Below are 12,117 nucleotides of genomic sequence, written 5' to 3'. Positions count from 1 at the left end.
AGTACAGAGAATAGGACCAGTGAGTCCTGGCTTTACTGATATAATTCTTTCCCCTGGAAAACACCGCATTGCAACTCTTGACCAGCTGTGCTGATTTAGTTATTCCCCTTTCAACCTCAGTTTCTAAAAAATGCTGTGTACAGTGTTGATTACATATCTGACTTGACAAGCTTGGCAGGATTATTTAGCAACTGCCATAGTAAGAAAGAATAGTCTTGTATATATACCTATGATATGGTGATTTGATGGTAAAGACGGGAGAAACAAGAAAGGTCTAGGATACATCACAGAAAACATTTTATTTTCAAGAGCAAGGAGAAAAAAAACAGCTGAAACACACAGAAAGGTGTCCTGCAAACAGCTGCATAGCACACCTATGTGAAAGATTGCCCCTACAGTTTATCTCCCCCCTCCAGGCACAAGTACACACACACTGACGCTGCCCTGACATCTGACTTCACTCCCAAGCAAACACACTGATACAAGTCTGTTTGAGGTTTGTCTCTCTGAAATTCATTCTGAAAAGAAACTCAATTATGAACTTTAAATACATGAAGTACAGGTAAAAAAATAGTAGTGTAATGGCCACTATTTCAACAACTTTCTAAAATTTATTTTCAGATTAGTAGGTAGTTTGAAATCCTAATAAACAAAATGTAGTTAGAGATGGCTCTCCTTTAGGGCAAGTTTATACATGAAGGGATGAGGAAAACAGATGTGATCTGATAAACAAAATTTCCCCCAAATCAGGAACTCAAAAAAGCCATACCTGTAGTGTTAACAGCCCACTAAAACCCCCAGCAAACCTAAGTGTAGAAATCAGTCAGCTGGTAACAGTGTGTTTACTTCACGGACTTTTTCAGAGCAGTAATCCAGACTACAAAAGCCTTTTATCTGATGATATTTACTATCAAAGAATTTTAAAAGAGGTAACATTAACAAGATTGCTGTAGATGCAAAAAGGAACTTGTAACATGCAATTGCTGGATGGCCCCAAACTTTACCTAATGTGTTTAGAGCCACAAAAGTAAATTATCTCAGACAGCTCAGTACACAGACAGCACAACAAAATGCCATACTGTTTTTTTCTAGGTCTAGGTCAGGACATTTGAAGGCAGCTTTGACTGAACATGATTTCTTCTTTCTAAATCAAGGCTTCCATAACTGAACATCTTAGAGGCAGTTATAAAAGTCATACTGGCTCACAACATCTGCAGGAACTCAGTAGTGCAGCTGTTTACTGCACATGTGTTAAACAGGCGGCACTAAAAACTGTAAAAACAGGTCAAAGCAAAATGGAAAAGTACCTGAAATGAAGAATTTCACATTGATAACAGGAATAAAACATAGAAACAACCTTATCTCCAGGTCAGCAAGCTAAAAGCACTGAGGAAAAAAAGCAGTTTGCAGCAATCCACACACAATAGGTCCCGAGCATTACTTCCTTTCATCTTGTATTGCACTTATGGGGCACTAGATTTTTCTAAACAGCATCCAAAGCATACTTTCAAGTCTATCCAACAAACATTTGAATGTCACAGCAGCTTTTCAAGAGAAAGTTACAGCTCTGTAAGGACAGACTGAAATATTTCAAAGAGATCAAATATACCCAATGCTACCTCCTCTTGTTCCCTTGAATTAAAAGTGAAGAGCAGCTTATCTGGAAAGCAGAAGCTAATTAAAAATTATCTTTTCTAAAGAATAAAGGAGAAAAGCACCGATTTTTAAGCAAGGTGGAAACTCAGCTGGAGATGGACAGCAATGTCTTTCTTTCTGCAAAGTAATGATTCAGAAGCGCATTCAAACCACATTTAAGCGATAAACATTAAACCACAAAGTACTAAAAATGAGGTGCATCCTATGGGAGCATGATCCAAGCACCACCTTTCTTCCCCCTCTGATAGAAGCTTTAAAGAAAATCAGACATACCTGTGTTCAAGTACATAAGAAAAAAGGGATCTGTAATATCTTAGCACACATGCTGAACTTTTAGAAAGATTTCAATTAGCATTTGTACTTCAACAGAGATGATGTAATAGTCAAAGCAGCCTAGGTTTTTCATGGGTTTCTATGAATGAGAGAGATTCAGACATACCAGACTGATTACTTTATATTCTTACATAGTCACTTTGGCTCTATGAACAGGATTTTTTCCTCGTACTAGTTAACTTCTGTTTGGTTTTGTGTTTTTAAAAGCAGCCCTCACATTGTCCACATTGGCTGTAGACTCTGCTATGCAAGGTCTTTTGTCGACTTAAGGAAGAGACAAAGACAATGCTGTACACCAGCACGGAGAATAGGACCAGAGAGCCCTGGCTTTACTGTTAAAATAAAGTAAAATAATAAGTACATGTACAAGTGCCCTGACAGAAAGGTGCTTCTTTGCAAAACTCAGTGGAATAACCACAAGAATTATCCGTTGCTTCAGCACTCTTCAGCCACAGCACCTTCCTTTAAATACATGTACAGTTGCTTCAACTTCATTACTAAGGGCAAACTATATAATTATTATATTTTTTTTTCTTTACTAGACAACATGAACAATGGATCTACGCATTAATGCTAAGACTGATCAGAAGATAATATTCCTTTCTCAGAGAGATAAAAAGATTCTTAAATTTTTTTTTATTCTTCATTAGATTTAGGGAGGTATGTCTAAGTAATTTTAAATTTCTTTTGGGAAAAGGAGCTTATTATAAAAGAAAGAGGAGGAAAAAACTAAGCAGCATGATAATTTTCCAGATAGATAGCAGTCTGGTCATTAAGACCTTCATCCAAAGTATCAGAAACCTGGGTTTCCAGGCCCTTCTCCAACAACAACAGAGCTCTGAGATTCTGGAGGCACACCAAAAACACCAGGCTACCAACCCTTCTGGGGCAGCAAGGAGTCTTTTTTTATTTCTCCCCATGCAAAAGGCCTTCCAGAAAAATGACTATTGAAAAATATATTTCTTCAAAACATCTTGTGTTTTCACCACAGGGGGAAAAAAAAAAAAAGATTAAGTTTTCAACCAGTTGTACTTATGGTTTTGTATACAACTGCAATTGCGGGGAAAAACTAACAGAATGAGAAAAGACATTCTTCCTATAAAGTTCTAGTAATACCTTTAATCATGTTACAAGCTTAATGCATTACATTAATTTTCTTAATTAACACAGTTGGACTTTTAGATCAAACAGAAAAAAGAGAAAAGATTGTGATCCAACAAAAGTAAGTTATAAAAACACTGCTGTTGAAAACAGGTCAAGTATTTTCTTGTGCTTGAAGACTAACAAAGGGGTTTTTCCTTAAGGCAGTTATTAGGTGTTTTAGTTTTTATTTAAATGGTAAGATATAATTTCTACCACTTTGTTATATCTGTATTCCTGTGAATAGCAATTTTCTTAAGACACTTTTTTTCTATTAGTTGTGATAGGATTTCTTTCTCTCAAGTTTGCATTTTACAGACCACAAACCTCAGAAGATCACTGTGTGGAAGAAACACACTGGACCAACTCATCCTGTCCATCTGACACAAAGCACAGCCCATTTTGGTGTTCTTTCCATTCTGAAGGAGTCTCATATCAGGTAGTGGAAGCCAACTTACTTATTTCTTTGTTGTTGAACGACGTTTTTCCCCAGTATCCCCCCCTTAAGCACAATTTACATTTTAAGATTCTGGAGAACATTTAAATTGCTGTTGCCAAAGGGTCACAATAAGATGTGTCAATCCACTGGAGTAGGGGGGAAGAAGGGCCCTGGTTATGGAGACCCCCACATCTTCCTTTCTCACACAGCCCAGTAAACTCCATTAGAACTGACATGGCATGCAAAAAACACAAGAGAGGGCTAATTGAGTTTAAAAGCTATACAGTTGCAACCTCATTTAGGAAATGCCTCCAGGCTTGCTTGAGCATTTAGCAATAAACCTAGACCACAAAGCAAAGTGAATATTCAACTCCACATGCCCAGAAGGGAGAGATCCTTTTCTCCATACTCCTAAGCCCATGTTAGCCCCTCCAATCTTTCACCAACAAAGTAGGATTCTAGGAATCATCTCCATTTTTCTTATCCTGAAGGCAGAACTGTTTAATGTTAACAGTTCCTATAATCTTGATTACAAACTATTACAATAATACATCAGTCTTACCACCTGAAAGCTACATCTTGTTAAAAAGCCATTTTCAGCCTAAACCAATTAGGAAAATAGAAATATCCACAGAGAGTTTTTGAACAGAAAAGAAATTCACATTTGATCTTTTCTGCCATAAGTAGCAGCTAGAGCTAGTACCTGAGAAGCTTTCTGCCCTGATCCACTGCTCCCTTGGGCATGTAAAATGATTGAAATGATCTGTAATGGTGATTTAAAATGGAGTAATCCACAACCAGAATATCCACAGCATTAAATGGAATAATTAAGTGTGGAAGGAATACAAGATCAGCACTCAACCCAGTTATGAACATGTTCAAGAAATTTGAACACATGCACTTTTAACCATAGTAGAAGACATTCTGAAATAATACCATAAATATGGGAACAACCACAACTAAACCTGTTCTCACATGCTTTGTTTTTACTGAATTCAAGCTTTATTAAGCTCTTAGTGTCCTACAAAAACAGCTCCAAGAAACATAGGAGAAACACTTAAGCTGAACATCTAGAAACTCTTACATAGATAGGTTTATATACACACTGTAACCACGACTAGAGCAAGAAGTAGCACGATGAAGGTGGAGGGTCTAGAGCCCAAGTCCACTCAGGAACAACTGAGGGAACTGGAATTGTTAAGCCTGGAGGCTCAGGGGAGACTCTATCACTCTCTACAACTACCTGAAAGGAGGCTCTAGAGGAGCGTGCCCAAGTCTTTTTTTTTCTCCAAGTAATATGACAAGAGGAAATGGCCTCAAGGTGCGCCAGGGGAGGTTTAGATTTGATATTAGAGGAAAAAAAACCTCTTCACCAAAAAGGCATCAAGCATTGGAAAAGGCTGCCCAGGGGAGTGGTGGAGTCACCATCCTTGGAGGTGTTTAAAAGACGTGTAGTCATGGTGCCTAGGAACATGACTTAGGACTTGGCAGTGCTAGATTTAGTGTTGGATACAATGATCTTAAGTGGTGTTTCCAACCTAAATTATTATATGAATAACGGGTTCAATAACATAACTGGCTATGTTACCGTATATGCTGCTTTAGATACTGCATAATTCCCCCCTTATGTGGTATTTGAGATGCCACCATTGTATCCTCACATCCAAGCTCTTCTTGCACTCACCTGAATCATATGAATGCAACCCATAATATAGTTTCCTTCACAATGTATGTATACATTGCAACAGCCACAGTGAAAGTATTTCAACAGATACATTATCAGATAGCCAAATTGTATCCCGGCTGTCCAACAATTATAGCACTCCTCCCTAAGCAAAACAGGAACATCTGGAATTCAACTCTTGAAAGGGCAGCTGGGACTGCACCACTATATCAGGAACTGAACTGCGCTCAGGTTTTCAGTTGTTACAAAATATACTTGGGGCTTTTCAGAGAAAAGTAACAACCGTTCTGGTTACTGAAGAAATTACTAGTGTACAAGGCATTCATTAGGAAAAAATTGTTTAAGTGCATAGTATGCTTTTTTTACATGGAGAAATTGTGCAGGTTCACTCTATATTTAAAATCTCCTTGAACGTAAAGAATAGTTCCCTTTCATTTCAGAAATTATTTCCTAAGTAGAAAAATAGTCTTACAACTAAGACCAATTTTACCAAACCTGACACTATGAAATTTTTTTTCACTAACTCATATTCTGATCTAATTAAAAACAGCAGTCTGTGGAAATGCTAGCCATTCTCTGAAGTTGTGCTTTGGTGTCATGTTACTCCTCAGAGTTTGCGGCAACAAGTGCAAGAAAAATTATTCATTTTCTCTTCAGACAAAACTGAAAAGTACTAATTGCAGTAGCCACGCATAGTGGTTTAAGTAAAATATTTCTTCACTGATATTGAGAAGGAAATAAACATAGACAGCTTTTTTCAGTTGGCCAATGTATCATTTTGCATTTAATAGTTGTTCTGATCAAGATTCCTTCTGAGATCAAAACATTCATAAGATTTGTTTTTGCACATATTAATACTACATTTTGGAAGAGCCTGAGTTGCTACATGAACGTACAGGATCAGCAGAGAGCTATTTTAATGATCACAGATTTGAAAGACCCTGTTTCAGAGAGGTAGCTACATTTATTCAGAGAATTCTGAATAAATTACTTCTGTTAAGATCCAAAGTTTCTAAATTAATGCAGAGGCTTTATTTTTCTTCAACTGTATTTACCTTCAGTATAAAGTAAATCCACCTCTACTCCACATGCTTTGAATTTTAGGTATGATTTGTTTTTAAGTGAGAAAAAAAGGTATACATAAGTGCACAAATTTACCACACTTTGAATGCGCGACTTGTACTATAAAGAAAAATAACTTTTCTGAAACTCCCTTCTTATCTCTTTAGTAACCTTTAATGTTTAGTTATTTATTCACAGAATATAAATTGGCTGTAATTGCTGTTAACACTGCATGAATATTTCGAAAAGAGTCCATCCACTTAGCCAAAACTGGAAACAGATAGTATTTACATGGTATAGCACCACATTTACACACAGTGAACCAGTTTAAAGGAAAAGAAAGCCTGAGATTTACAAAGGCACTCGAACAGTATAAAGAAATAATGCAACTATTATAACAGTCTCCTGCTAGAAATGGTGGAGCACTTTTAACAAGTTTCACTTACACAGCATTTCTTCTCCTCCTTTGAAATTTTCTAAAAAAAGCTTCACAATTAACATATTGTACACATTTTACAGGGTTTTCAAAAATCAGAGACTGTTTCTGGATAGACTCACTCTACTCGCAAACAATTAGAGCATACATTACAGTAAAGGTGCATTAAATGTTTGGCATCTGTGAGGGTACAGAAATGTGCTTATTGCTTACCCACAGTTAAGTTCAATAACCAAAATGAAGTCAGTTATAATTTTAAATGGGGGTAAAAAAAAAAGTAAAAAAAAAAAGGAGAGCAAGGGAAAGGACAAGAAGTCTAACAGGCAGAAAACATTACAACAGCCAAGTGGAAACAAATGAGATATTATAAGCAGGGTGCAGTCACAGGACTATGTGTAACTCTGTTACAGCTGAACACCAATAGCTTCTGGTGAAATTAGTTCTGCGTGCAACTCGAGTCAAAATATAAAGAAGCATATTCAAAAGCCAACGAGCACAAAGCAAACATAGTCATGACTATTCACAATGGCAAATTCTGTGCTGAATGTGTGAACGGGACATGAGTGAAGCAAAACACAAGCAGCATCCCTTTGCCTGGGATCTTTATAGTGACACAGGCCAAGAAATCTGAACAGAAAATGTCTCTCTGTGCTAGGAGGGGAAGATATAAAACACCATAAAAACAAAAACTGCTTTCCTCGTGGAAGAATAGTAACTTTGGAAAACATTTGGCACCACAAGTTCAAAGGGCTATTTCATCTGCATTGTAAGTACAGACCCAGAGATTTTACAGTATTCCTGCCTCCATGCTATTGTTTTTTGTGCCATTAATGGCATTTAAATTATAGACTTGCTGCAGCCATGTAGTCAAAACACCACATCACCCGATGAGACACTATTATAATGTCAGTGTGTCTGTATTTTAGCTGTGCTTTCATATACTGTACTTCCCTTCAATCACCCCGTTTCTCCGCCAAAGAATAGATACAAGAGAAAAGTCTATCTTTAGCTTCACCGAAATTTCTTACTCAGGCAGCTGCAATGCTTCATTGATCACATATTTAAGTCTCTTTATATCAATGACATTTTTAGAGGTACAAATAGTACAGAGGCAGATAAATAAACATTCATGGAGAATTTAAAATCAAAATATAGGATGCATTTTGGAAGTTAGATAGAAATAATACACTTTAAAGTAAACTAATTTTTAAAATAGATCAGGTGGCATTTTTTGTTTCCTTTTTTTTTTTTAAGTATTATGTATTTTTGGTTCCCACTTTCAATAAAATATTCCAGATTGCTGAAACACTATTTCCCAGAAACAGGTATTTATAGACTTGTACATGCAGTTATTCACAATAGTAAATACTGATAAAATAACAACTTGCACTTTGACAGCATGTTACAAGAGAATGCATTGAAATTTTTAAACAATTAAATGCAAACAATTTTGCATGACAAAATCAGACATTTCTTTTTCTAAATTATTCTACCAAAAGAGCTAAACTTGTCATATGAAGTCACTATAGAGCTGGGTAGCAAGTTCAGATTTTCAGTCAGCATTCAAAACTTTTTTTCATCTCAAAAGCCCTGTTTCAGGGTCACAAAACTGCTGGGGGGGGGTTGTCTGCTCCTATAAGCTGGTCTGCTGCTTGTAAGCCTCAAAAACGCATCTCCACTTAGGATGTAAGAATTTATTTATATGTCTTCAAGATTCCATGATTTCCTACTTTCTGCAGCGCAAAGTATGGGCAATTCATCAACTCAAACACTTGGACCCTCAAGTTAGTGTTTCAAAGTATTCACATTAAAGAAAAAAGATCACCTTAAACTACAGTCAGCTATTTTTATTCTAATTGGCTTATTTCTTATTTCTAATGCCATATGCAAAATAGCAGTGACTTTTGCTTACTAACGGCATAGTCTCAACTCAGAAAAGCTAAATATCAGGAATCCACGAAATTTTCTGTGCATGTTTTAAACTTGCCAAGAATATCAAGGGCAACTGAATATATTCAACAGTTCAACTGAACTTTAAAAATTGTTCCACTGAGCAGAGGGAAGAAAAAAAAAAAATCAGCCTACTATTTTCTTTTGAAATCTTGAAATTATTTTACTTTTTTCTAAATGAAAAAAGTATTTTATATTTAAAAGTGACTAGCTTCTTTATTTCTTTCCATTTCCCTTCCAATGCAGTGTGATTTATTTCCCCCTATACTCCATTTTCAACATCATCCAAAGTTACAATGATTTGGCATTGAATAGCAGAGTATGAAAGCATAAAAAACTCTGCCTAGCTATTCACTCACCCTTTCTCACAGTCAAGCAAACAAAAGCCCACCACACTATAGGCATTGGAGAAAGTTATGCACACATAGAAAGATCTCAAATGTAATTTTTTTAGAAGTGTCAACAGTCAAAAGGATGTATTTACTATTGCTGACCTTTAGAACAGAAAGCTCAGTATCCTTCAGATATAGAAACTCTTCTCAAACAGCTGACAAACACATGTAAATCGACTTTAAAGTCTTGTGTTGTCTGAAGTACCTCTATCAACAGAAGTGTCTCAGATGCAGTTCCATCAATCCTTGTGGATACTTACTCTGAATTACTGAAATCAGAGACACTCCTGAAATAAGTGAGGTTAGAAGGGACCTCAGTCCCTCATCTAGCCCAGTGTCCTACTCAAACCAGAAGAAAAAGAAATTTCAAAAAAAGAAAAAAAAATTCAAAAAGAAATGGGTGTACTACTTCTTTAATTCATGCATTCATCAATACTTGTATAGAAAGAAAAAAAATTAAGTGCTTAAGTCAGTACATTTTCCAACAGATATTATTAATAGAGTGCTGATGGGAATAAGCATTTGTAAGAATCAATGCAAAAATATTTTGATTTTCTTCTCAATTACAGATGAAACTACTCATTTTTCTAGTCAAAAATCCAGCCACACATTCAATCATTTCCTTGCACAGTCCAGTAGCAAGCATGTATAGTCAGGGGCATGAGATGGGACTGAAGGAGACCAAATGAAGTAGAAACTCTCTGCCCACTATCAGCTTTTCACTGCTTACCATCGCTCAAATGCATAGGGCTGTAGAGAAACTTGTAGCAGGGCTACCATATCTATAATTTTTTAATACTGTTATAGATTTAGTGGTATGAAAATCTACTAATTTGAGTAAAATTTAAGCTACCACACTAGAGAAAGTTTGCGTATCAGTTCAATAATTACTTTTATAATAAGACAATTTGCCATAGATACTCTGTAGAGTGAGCATGAATTAGCATAATCTGTGAAGTATTTTGCTGAGTTCATCCAGACACCACTTTTTAAGCTGCAGTTTTAGACACATTTTTAATCACATACATGGCAGTTGAAACACTGTCAGTTTTCATTATTAAATATCTGTGCTTAATTTGAAGAAATGTGGAGAGCTGTATTTGAAAAGAAAAGAAACCAAAACCAACCCCAAATGCAAAAACACTTCCCAAATCCATAGAAATCCAGAAAGCCTGCATTCTGGTCCTGAAAGAATACCTCTATTTCTTGATGTAGGAAAAGCTTTCTGATCATAATTTTCCCAAATATAGGAAAAACAGGAAACTATGTGAATATAGTATGATGAAAATGCCAAACCTAAATAGAATCAAAAGTGAATATTCATGACAAGTTTAACAAGAAATTATATAAATAGTGCACTGAATTATCTTCAGTTTATAATTACCAACTAGCTATGAGCCACAGACGCACAACCCCTTGCAGTCCAATTGCCTGGTTGCCACAGTTCACAACAGGAGGAGAACTCCAAAGCTGTTATTTCCCTTTTCCCCCTGCTCACTGTGCATTTTTTGCAACACATTTCTGTGTTTTACCATTAGAGTTCAGCTGGAACCATGTTTCTGTTGCCAACTAGTATTCCTCCCCCATGCAGGGAAAATGTAAAACAGTGGTGCAGTGGTGGGAGAAGCAGGGAAGGTGAAGGGAAGAAATACAAAAAGCAGCTCTACCAGACTTAGGCAGCATCCCTCTTAGTCATAATAGCTCCTCAACTGCACCTCATAGTAAGCTATTACACACCACACCTCTCACAAGCATAGGCATGTTTTCAATGTTTCTGCACCCTCAGTCTCATTTTACATAAGCAACCTTTGTTCTCCTTCATTGTCTCAAGTTAACGAATGAAAAATCAAATGAAAGTCAGCAAGACTCATACTATAGCACATTCTTACAAGTAGTTTTTCCAAGTATCCCTAAAGGCATCTAGAGAAGAGCAACTATGTTAATTTCAGTTACCTGATCTTCTGAATATTAAACAAAAAAAATATCAGCCCAAAGTTTCGGTAATAAAGCAGTGTAGCAACATACTCAAGCAGCCAAACATGCAAGGAAACTCAAAACTCAGTTAACTTATTCCAAAGTCAATTAAAAAGAAAAATCCCTTCTTAGAAAATCCCCACCTAAAAAGGAAAGTACCTCCTTATAAGACCAACTGGAGCTGGCATATTCAGAGTAGAAGAAAACTGCACTTTTTAAGGTTCAGCTTTGCAGACAGGAAAGGGTTAGAGCTCTCTTACACTGAAGGCAGATCATAGCATTGAAATAAAGTTTATCAAAGGAGAAAAACTGCCTTAATGGTTACAGGTTGCTTCCCCTAGTAATTCTCCATATTAATAATATTTAAACAAGAAATTTATCTCAGAGCTGTTTTCCAACATTTTATCTCCAGAAATGAGCTTGTAGGGTATAATGAACCTTCTGTTTTCATCTGGGCCATCCAACTGCTTGCTGACAGAGTAATAAATAAATTCTGCAGTTTGCTACATATGAATATTATTTTCTTTTATCTTCTCAGGTTTACTTTCAGTGTGACTTAGCTAAAAGCTAATTTGCATTCTAAAAATCCTTTTCAGACTCTCAAATTCATATGCTAACATTTTCAGCTATCAAAGTCATATGCATAAATACCAGGTTCATATGTTGTATTTCTAGAATTAGCAGTTGAAGCTAAGCCTTTTGACACTGGAAACAGACTTTGGGGCTCTGGTTTACCTGCTAAACCTCTTCCTGGAAAACTATCGAGCTGGAGAAAACACATCCTGCACACAGATTTCTTGGCTGCGCCATGTCAAACATCACCCAGGAGCTGTCACTTCAGCAGAAGGAGCAATATCAACTTAGGCCTATGAAGAAAGCAGAACATGCAGCAAAGAATACATTAACCTCTTAGTTAAGGACAAGAAGAATCAACCATAACCCACGATCATTACATCCATTTCCTAATTGGAGAGGAAGAGTCCTGAAAATAGGTTCGAGCAACCAAAGGACTGAACTTACAGAAATAATAAATGCTGTAGTTATCTTTGAA

General features: G+C 36.3%; 1 long non-coding RNA gene across 3 annotated transcripts in view; it reads left to right on the top strand.

Moving 5' to 3' along the window:
• The window catches only part of LOC113983823, a 60,526-nt gene that overhangs the window by 32,588 nt on the left and 15,821 nt on the right, over positions 1 to 12,117 (top strand). For all 3 annotated transcript variants that reach the window (XR_005566619.1, XR_003539236.2, XR_005566618.1), the window contains exon 3: positions 3,434 to 3,568. This is a non-coding gene — a long non-coding RNA (uncharacterized LOC113983823). The remainder of the gene's footprint in view (positions 1 to 3,433; positions 3,569 to 12,117) is intronic.

This window comes from Pipra filicauda, unplaced genomic scaffold, assembly GCF_003945595.2.
Source record: "Pipra filicauda isolate LSUMZ 115617 unplaced genomic scaffold, ASM394559v2 scaffold76_size2844353_pilon, whole genome shotgun sequence".
NCBI lineage: Eukaryota > Metazoa > Chordata > Aves > Passeriformes > Pipridae > Pipra > Pipra filicauda.
This window is presented reverse-complemented; position numbering and strand designations above follow the sequence as displayed.